This window comes from Ascidia mentula, chromosome 9 (genome assembly GCF_947561715.1).
Source record: "Ascidia mentula chromosome 9, kaAscMent1.1, whole genome shotgun sequence".
NCBI lineage: Eukaryota > Metazoa > Chordata > Ascidiacea > Phlebobranchia > Ascidiidae > Ascidia > Ascidia mentula.
In genome coordinates this window covers 7,097,576-7,107,735 of record NC_138574.1, presented here as the reverse complement: position 1 = coordinate 7,107,735, position 10,160 = coordinate 7,097,576, and positions in this window count along the sequence as shown.

Genomic DNA, 10,160 nt, shown 5'->3' with positions numbered 1-10,160 from the left:
TACTGCAAAATGGACAAGTGCTGAAATCGCATAGTTACATACGTTGTGCAACCGCAAACGCAATACTGGAGTATTAGCGTTTTCCACTGTATAATAAAGCTTGTAATGAAAAAAAATATATTTTATCGAAAAGTCATATACTGCAAAATGGACATGTGCTGAAATCGCATGGTTACATACGTTGTGCAACCGCAAACTCAGTACTGGAGTATCAGCGTTTTCCACTGTATAATAAAGCTTGTACAGAAAAAAAATATTTTTTATCGAAAAGTCATATACTGCAAAATGGACAAGTGCTGAAATCGCATGGTTACATACGTTGTGCAACCGCAAAAGCAATACTGGAGTACCAGCGTTTTCCACTGTATAATAAAGCTTGTACTAAAAAAAAATATTTTTTATCGAAAAGTCATATACTGCAAAATGGACAAGTGCTGAAATCGCATAGTTACATACGTTGTGCAACCGCAAACTCATTACTGGAGTATCAGCGTTTTCCACTGTATAATAAAGCTTGTACTGAAAAAAAATATTTTTTTCGAAAAGTCATATATGCAAAATGGACAAGTGCTGAAAGCGCATATTATTATACAGTGGAAAACGTTAATACTCCAGTATTGCGTTTGCGGTTGCACAACGTATGTAACTATGCGATTTCAGCACTTGTCCATTTTGCAGTATATGACTTTTCGATAAAAAATATTTTTTTTCAGAACAAGCTTTATTATACAGTGGAAAACGCTGATACTCCAGTACTAAGTTTGAGGTTGCACAACGTATGTAACCATGCGATTTCAGCACTTGTCCATTTTGCAGTATATGACTTTTCGATAAAAAATATTTTTTTTCAGTACAAGCTTTATTATACAGTGGTAAACGCTGATACTCCAGTATTGCTTTTGTGGTTGCACAACGTATGTAACTGTGCGATTTGAGCACTTGTCCATTTTGCAGTATATGACTTTTCGATAAAAAATGTTTTTTTTTCAGTACAAGCTTTATTATACAGTGGAAAACCCTGATACTCCAGCACTGAGTTTGCGGTTGCACAACGTATGTAACTATGCGATTTCAGCACTTGTCCATTTTGCAGTATATGACTTTTCGATAAAAAATATTTTTTTTCAGTACAAGCTTTATTATACAGTGGAAAACGCTGATACTCCAGTATTGCTTTTGCGGTTGCACAACGTATGTGACTGTGCGATTTCAGCACTTGTCCATTTTGCAGTATATGACTTTTCGATAAAAAATATTTTTTTTCATTACAAGCTTTATTATACAGTGGAAAACGCTGATACTCCAGTACTGAGTTTGCGGTTGCACAACGTATGTAACTATGCGCTTTCAGCACTTGTCCATTTTGCAGTATATGACTTTTCGATAAAAAATATTTTTTTTCTTTACAAGCTTTATTATACAGTGGAAAACGCTGATATTCCAGTACTGAGTTTGCGGTTGCACATCGTATGTAACTGTGCGATTTCAGCACTTGTCCATTTTGCAGGATATGACTTTTCGATAAAAAATATTTTTTTTCAGTACAAGCTTTATTATACAGTGGAAAACGCTGATACTCCAGTATTGCTTTTGCGGTTGCACAACGTATGTAACTGTGCGATTTCAGCACTTGTCCATTTTGCAGGAAATGACTTTTCGATAAAAAATATTTTTTTTCATTACAAGCTTTACTATACAGTGGAAAACGCTGATACTCCAGTATTGCGTTTGCGGTTGCACAACGTATGTAACTATGCGATTTCAGCACTTGTCCATTTTGCAGTATATGACTTTTCGATAAAAGATATTTTTTTTCAGAACAAGCTTTATTATACAGTGGAAAACGCTGATACTCCAGTACTGAGTTTGCGGTTGCACAACGTATGTAACCATGCGATTTCAGCACATGTCCAATTTGCAGTATATGACTTTTCGATAAAAAATATTTTTTTTCAGTACAAGCTTTATTATACAGTGGAAAACGCTGATACTCCAGTATTGCTTTTGCGGTTGCACAACGTATGTAACTGTGCGATTTCAGCACTTGTCCATTTTGCAGGAAATGAATTTTCGATAAAAAATATTTTTTTTCATTACAAGCTTTACTATACAGTGGAAAACGCTGATACTCCAGTATTGCGTTTGCGGTTGCACAACGTATGTAACATATGCGCTTTCAGCACTTGTCCATTTTGCAGTATATGACTTTTCGATAAAAAATATTTTTTTTCAGTACAAGCTTTATTATACAGTGGAAAACGCTGATAATCCAGTACTGAGTTTGCGGTTGCACAACGTATGTAACCATGCGATTTCAGCACATGTCCATTTTGCAGTATATGACTTTTCGATCAAAAATATTTTTTTTCAGTACAAGCTTTATTATACAGTGGAAAACGCTGATACTCCAGTATTGCTTTTGCGGTTGCACAACGTATGTAACTGTGCGATTTCAGCACTTGTCCATTTTGCAGGAAATGACTTTTCGATAAAAAATATTTTTTTTCATTACAAGCTTTACGAAACAGTGGAAAACGCTGATACTCCAGTACTGAGTTTGCGGTTGCACAACGTATGTAACTATGCGCTTTCAGCACTTGTCCATTTTGCAGTATATGACTTTTCGATAAAAAATATTTTTTTTCTTTACAAGCTTTATTATACAGTGGAAAACGCTGATACTCCAGTACTGAGTTTGCGGTTGCACAACGTATGTAACTGTGCGATTTCAGCACTTGTCCATTTTGCAGTATATGACTTTTCGATAAAAAATATTTTTTTTCAGTACAAGCTTTATTATACAGTGGAAAACGCTGATACTCCAGTATTGCTTTTGCGGTTGCACAACGTATGTAACTGTGCGATTTCAGCACTTGTCCATTTTGCAGGAAATGACTTTTCGATAAAAAATATTTTTTTTCATTACAAGCTTTACTATTCAGTGGAAAACGCTGATACTCCAGTATTGCGTTTGCGGTTGCACAACGTATGTAACATATGCGCTTTCAGCACTTGTCCATTTTGCAGTATATGACTTTTCGATAAAAAATATTTTTTTTCAGTACAAGCTTTATTATACAGTGGAAAACGCTGATAATCCAGTACTGAGTTTGCGGTTGCACAACGTATGTAACCATGCGATTTCAGCACTTGTCCATTTTGCAGTATATGACTTTTCGATAAAAAATATTTTTTTTCAGAACAAGCTTTATTATACAGTGGAAAACGCTGATACTCCAGTACTGAGTTTGCGGTTGCACAACGTATGTAACCATGCGATTTCAGCACATGTCCATTTTGCAGTATATGACTTTTCGATCAAAAATATTTTTTTTCAGTACAAGCTTTATTATACAGTGGAAAACGCTGATACTCCAGTACTGAGTTTGCGGTTGCACAACGTATGTAACCATGCGATTTCAGCACTTGTCCATTTTGCAATATATGACTTTTCGATAAAAAAAATTTTTTTTCAGAACAAGCTTTATTATACAGTGGAAAACGCTGATACTCCAGTACTGAGTTTGCGGTTGCACAACGTATGTAACCATGCGATTTCAGCACATGTCCAATTTGCAGTATATGATTTTTCGATAAAAAATATTTTTTTTCAGTACAAGCTTTATTATACAGTGGAAAACGCTGATACTCCAGTATTGCTTTTGCGGTTGCACAACGTATGTAACTGTGCGATTTCAGCAGTTGTCCATTTTGCAGGAAATGACTTTTCGATAAAAAATGTTTTTTTTCATTACAAGCTTTACTATACAGTGGAAAACGCTGATACTCCAGTATTGCGTTTGCGGTTGCACAACGTATGTAACATATGCGCTTTCAGCACTTGTCCATTTTGCAGTATATGACTTTTCGATAAAAAATATTTTTTTTCAGTACAAGCTTTATTATACAGTGGAAAACGCTGATAATCCAGTACTGAGTTTACGGTTGCACAACGTATGTAACCATGCGATTTCAGCACTTGTCCATTTTGCAGTATATGACTTTTCGATAAAAAATATTTTTTTTCATTACAAGCTTTATTATACAGTGGAAAACGCTGATACTCCAGTATTGCGTTTGCGGTTGCACAACTTATGTAACCATGCGCTTTCAGCACTTGTCCATTTTGCAGTATATGACTTTTCGATAAAAAATATTTTTTTTCAGTACAAGCTTTATTATACAGTGGAAAACGCTGATACTCCAGTACTGAGTTTGCGGTTGCACAACGTATGTAACCATGCGATTTCAGCACTTGTCCATTTTGCAATATATGACTTTTCGATAAAAAATATTTTTTTTCAGAACAAGCTTTATTATACAGTGGAAAACGCTGATACTCCAGTACTGAGTTTGCGGTTGCACAACGTATGTAACCATGCGATTTCAGCACATGTCCATTTTGCAGTATATGACTTTTCGATAAAAAATATTTTTTTTCAGTACAAGCTTTATTATACAGTGGAAAACGCTGATACTCCAGTACTGAGTTTGCGGTTGCACGACGTATGTAACTATGCGATTTCAGCACTTGTCCATTTTGCAGTATATGACTTTTCGATAAAAAATATTTTTTTTTAGTACAAGCTTTATTATACAGTGGAAAACGCTGATACTCCAGTACTGAGTTTGCGGTTGAACAACGTATGTAACTATGCGCTTTCAGCACTTATCCATTTTGCAGTATATGACTTTTCGATAAAAAATATTTTTTTTCATTACAAGCTTTATTATACCGTGGAAAACGCTGATACTCCAGTACCGTGTTTGCGGTTGAACAACGTATGTAACTATGCGCTTTCAGCACTTGTCCATTTTGCAGTATATGACTTTTCGATAAAAAATATTTTTTTTCAGTACAAGCTTTATTATACAGTGGAAAACGCTGATACTCCAGTATTGCTTTTGCGGTTGCACAACGTATGTAACTGTGCGATTTCAGCACTTGTCCATTTTGCAGGAAATGTCTTTTCGATAAAAAATATTTTTTTTCATTACAAGCTTTACTATACAGTGGAAAACGCTGATACTCCAGTATTGCGTTTGCGGTTGCACAACGTATGTAACTATGCGATTTCAGCACTTGTCCATTTTGCAGTATATGACTTTTCGATAAAAAATATTTTTTTTCAGAACAAGCTTTATTATACAGTGGAAAACGCTGATACTCCAGTACTGAGTTTGCGGTTGCACAACGTATGTAACCATGCGATTTCAGCACATGTCCAATTTGCAGTATATGACTTTTCGATAAAAAATATTTTTTTTCAGTACAAGCTTTATTATACAGTGGAAAACGCTGATACTCCAGTATTGCTTTTGCGGTTGCACAACGTATGTAACTGTGCGATTTCAGCACTTGTCCATTTTGCAGGAAATGACTTTTCGATAAAAAATATTTTTTTTCATTACAAGCTTTACTATACAGTGGAAAACGCTGATACTCCAGTATTGCGTTTGCGGTTGCACAACGTATGTAACTATGCGATTTCAGCACTTGTCCATTTTGCAGTATATGACTTTTCGATAAAAAATATTTTTTTTCAGTACAAGCTTTATTATACAGTGGAAAACGCTGATAATCCAGTACTGAGTTTGCGGTTGCACAACGTATGTAACCACGCGATTTCAGCACTTGTCCATTTTGCAGTATATGACTTTTCGATAAAAAATATTTTTTTTCAGAACAAGCTTTATTATACAGTGGAAAACGCTGATACTCCAGTACTGAGTTTGCGGTTGCACAACGTATGTAACCATGCGATTTCAGCACATGTCCATTTTGCAGTATATGACTTTTCGATCAAAAATATTTTTTTTCAGTACAAGCTTTATTATACAGTGGAAAACGCTGATACTCCAGTACTGAGTTTGCGGTTGCACAACGTATGTAACCATGCGATTTCAGCACTTGTCCATTTTGCAATATATGACTTTTCGATAAAAAATATTTTTTTTCAGAACAAGCTTTATTATACAGTGGAAAACGCTGATACTCCAGTACTGAGTTTGCGGTTGCACAACGTATGTAACCATGCGATTTCAGCACATGTCCAATTTGCAGTATATGACTTTTCGATAAAAAATATTTTTTTTCAGTACAAGCTTTATTATACAGTGGAAAACGCTGATACTCCAGTATTGCTTTTGCGGTTGCACAACGTATGTAACTGTGCGATTTCAGCACTTGTCCATTTTGCAGGAAATGACTTTTCGATAAAAAATGTTTTTTTTCATTACAAGCTTTACTATACAGTGGAAAACGCTGATACTCCAGTATTGCGTTTGCGGTTGCACAACGTATGTAACATATGCGCTTTCAGCACTTGTCCATTTTGCAGTATATGACTTTTCGATAAAAAATTTTTATTTTCAGTACAAGCTTTATTATACAGTGGAAAACGCTGATAATCCAGTACTGAGTTTGCGGTTGCACAACGTATGTAACCATGCGATTTCAGCACTTGTCCATTTTGCAGTATATGACTTTTCGATAAAAAATATTTTTTTTCAGAACAAGCTTTATTATACAGTGGAAAACGCTGATACTCCAGTACTGAGTTTGCGGTTGCACAACGTATGTAACCATGCGATTTCAGCACATGTCCATTTTGCAGTATATGACTTTTCGATCAAAAATATTTTTTTTCAGTACAAGCTTTATTATACAGTGGAAAACGCTGATACTCCAGTACTGAGTTTGCGGTTGCACAACGTATGTAACCATGCGATTTCAGCACTTGTCCATTTTGCAATATATGACTTTTCGATAAAAAATATTTTTTTTTTAGAACAAGCTTTATTATACAGTGGAAAACGCTGATACTCCAGTACTGAGTTTGCGGTTGCACAACGTATGTAACCATGCGATTTCAGCACATGTCCAATTTGCAGTATATGACTTTTCGATAAAAAATATTTTTTTTCAGTACAAGCTTTATTATACAGTGGAAAACGCTGATACTCCAGTACTGAGTTTGCGGTTGCACGACGTATGTAACTATGCGATTTCAGCACTTGTCCATTTTGCAGTATATGACTTTTCGATAAAAAATATTTTTTTTCATTGCAAGCTTTATTATACAGTGGAAAACGCTGATACTCCAGTATTGCGTTTGCGGTTGCACAACTTATGTAACTATGCGCTTTCAGCACTTGTCCATTTTGCAGTATATGACTTTTCGATAAAAAATATTTTTTTTCAGTACAAGCTTTATTATACAGTGGAAAACGCTGATACTCCAGTACTGAGTTTGCGGTTGCACAACGTATGTAACCATGCGATTTCAGCACTTGTCCATTTTGCAGTATATGACTTTTCGATAAAAAATATTTGTTTTCAGAACAAGCTTTATTATACAGTGGAAAACGCTGATACTCCAGTACTGAGTTTGCGGTTGCACAACGTATGTAACCATGCGATTTCAGCACATGTCCATTTTGCAGTATATGACTTTTCGATAAAAAATATTTTTTTTCAGTACAAGCTTTATTATACAGTGGAAAACGCTGATACTCCAGTACTGAGTTTGCGGTTGCACGACGTATGTAACTATGCGATTTCAGCACTTGTCCATTTTGCAGTATATGACTTTTCGATAAAAAATATTTTTTTTTAGTACAAGCTTTATTATACTGTGGAAAATGCTGGTACTCCAGTATTGCTTTTGCGGTTGCTCAACGTATGTAACTATGCGATTTCAGCACTTGTCCATTTTGCAGTATATGACTTTCCGATAATAAATATTTTTTTTCTGTACAAGCTTTATTATACAGTGGAAAACGCTGATACTCCAGTACTGAGTTTGCGGTTGCACAACGTATGTAACCATGCGATTTCAGCACTTGTCCATTTTGCAGTATATGACTTTTCGATAAAAAATTTTTTTTTTCAGTACAAGCTTTATTATACAGTGGAAAACGCTGATACTCCAGTACTGAGTTTGCGGTTGCACAACGTATGTAACTGTGCGATTTCAGCACTTGTCCATTTTGCAGTATATGACTTTTCGATAAAAAATGTTTTTTTTCAGTACAAGCTTTATTATACAGTGGAAAACCCTGATACTCCAGCACTGAGTTTGCGGTTGCACAACGTATGTAACTATGCGATTTCAGCACTTGTCCATTTTGCAGTATATGACTTTTCGATAAAAAATATTTTTTTTCAGTACAAGCTTTATTATACAGTGGTAAACGCTGATACTCCAGTATTGCTTTTTGCGGTTGCACAACGTATGTGACTGTGCGATTTCAGCACTTGTCCATTTTGCAGTATATGACTTTTCGATAAAAAATATTTTTTTTCATTACAAGCTTTATTATACAGTGGAAAACGCTGATACTCCAGTACTGAGTTTGCGGTTGAACAACGTATGTAACTATGCGCTTTCAGCACTTATCCATTTTGCAGTATATGACTTTTCGATAAAAAATATTTTTTTTCATTACAAGCTTTATTATACAGTGGAAAACGCTGATACTCCAGTACCGAGTTTGCGGTTGAACAACGTATGTAACTATGCGCTTTCAGCACTTGTCCATTTTGCAGTATATGACTTTTCGATAAAAAATATTTTTTTTCAGTACAAGCTTTATTATACAGTGGAAAACGCTGATACTCCAGTATTGCTTTTGCGGTTGCACAACGTATGTAACTGTGCGATTTCAGCACTTGTCCATTTTGCAGGAAATGACTTTTCGATAAAAAATATTTTTTTTCATTACAAGCTTTACTATACAGTGGAAAACGCTGATACTCCAGTATTGCGTTTGCGGTTGCACAACGTATGTAACTATGCGATTTCAGCACTTGTCCATTTTGCAGTATATGACTTTTCGATAAAAAATATTTTTTTTCAGAACAAGCTTTATTATACAGTGGAAAACGCTGATACTCCAGTACTGAGTTTGCGGTTGCACAACGTATGTAACCATGCGATTTCAGCACATGTCCAATTTGCAGTATATGACTTTTCGATAAAAAATATTTTTTTTCAGTACAAGCTTTATTATACAGTGGAAAACGCTGATACTCCAGTATTGCTTTTGCGGTTGCACAACGTATGTAACTGTGCGATTTCAGCTCTTGTCCATTTTGCAGGAAATGACTTTTCGATAAAAAATATTTTTTTTCATTACAAGCTTTACTATACAGTGGAAAACGCTGATACTCCAGTATTGCGTTTGCGGTTGCACAACGTATGTAACTATGCGATTTCAGCACTTGTCCATTTTGCAGTATATGACTTTTCGATAAAAAATATTTTTTTTCAGAACAAGCTTTATTATACAGTGGAAAACGCTGATACTCCAGTACTGAGTTTGCGGTTGCACAACGTATGTAACCATGCGATTTCAGCACATGTCCAATTTGCAGTATATGACTTTTCGATAAAAAATATTTTTTTTCAGTACAAGCTTTATTATACAGTGGAAAACGCTGATACTCCAGTATTGCTTTTGCGGTTGCACAACGTATGTAACTGTGCGATTTCAGCACTTGTCCATTTTGCAGGAAATGACTTTTCGATAAAAAATATTTTTTTTCATTACAAGCTTTACTATACAGTGGAAAACGCTGATACTCCAGTATTGCGTTTGCGGTTGCACAACGTATGTAACATATGCGCTTTCAGCACTTGTCCATTTTGCAGTATATGACTTTTCGATAAAAAATATTTTTTTTCAGTACAAGCTTTATTATACAGTGGAAAACGCTGATAATCCAGTACTGAGTTTGCGGTTGCACAACGTATGTAACCATGCGATTTCAGCACATGTCCATTTTGCAGTATATGACTTTTCGATCAAAAATATTTTTTTTCAGTACAAGCTTTATTATACAGTGGAAAACGCTGATACTCCAGTACTGAATTTGCGGTTGCACAACTTATGTAACTATGCGCTTTCAGCACTTGTCCATTTTGCAGTATATGACTTTCCGATAAAAAATATTTTTTTTCTGTACAAGTTTATTATACAGTGGAAAACGCTGATACTCCAGTATTGCGTTTGCGGTTGCACAACTTATGTAACTATGCGCTTTCAGCACTTGTCCATTTTGCAGTATATGACTTTTCGATAAAAAATATTTTTTTTCAGTACAAGCTTTATTATACAGTGGAAAACGCTGATACTCCAGTACTGAGTTTGCGGTT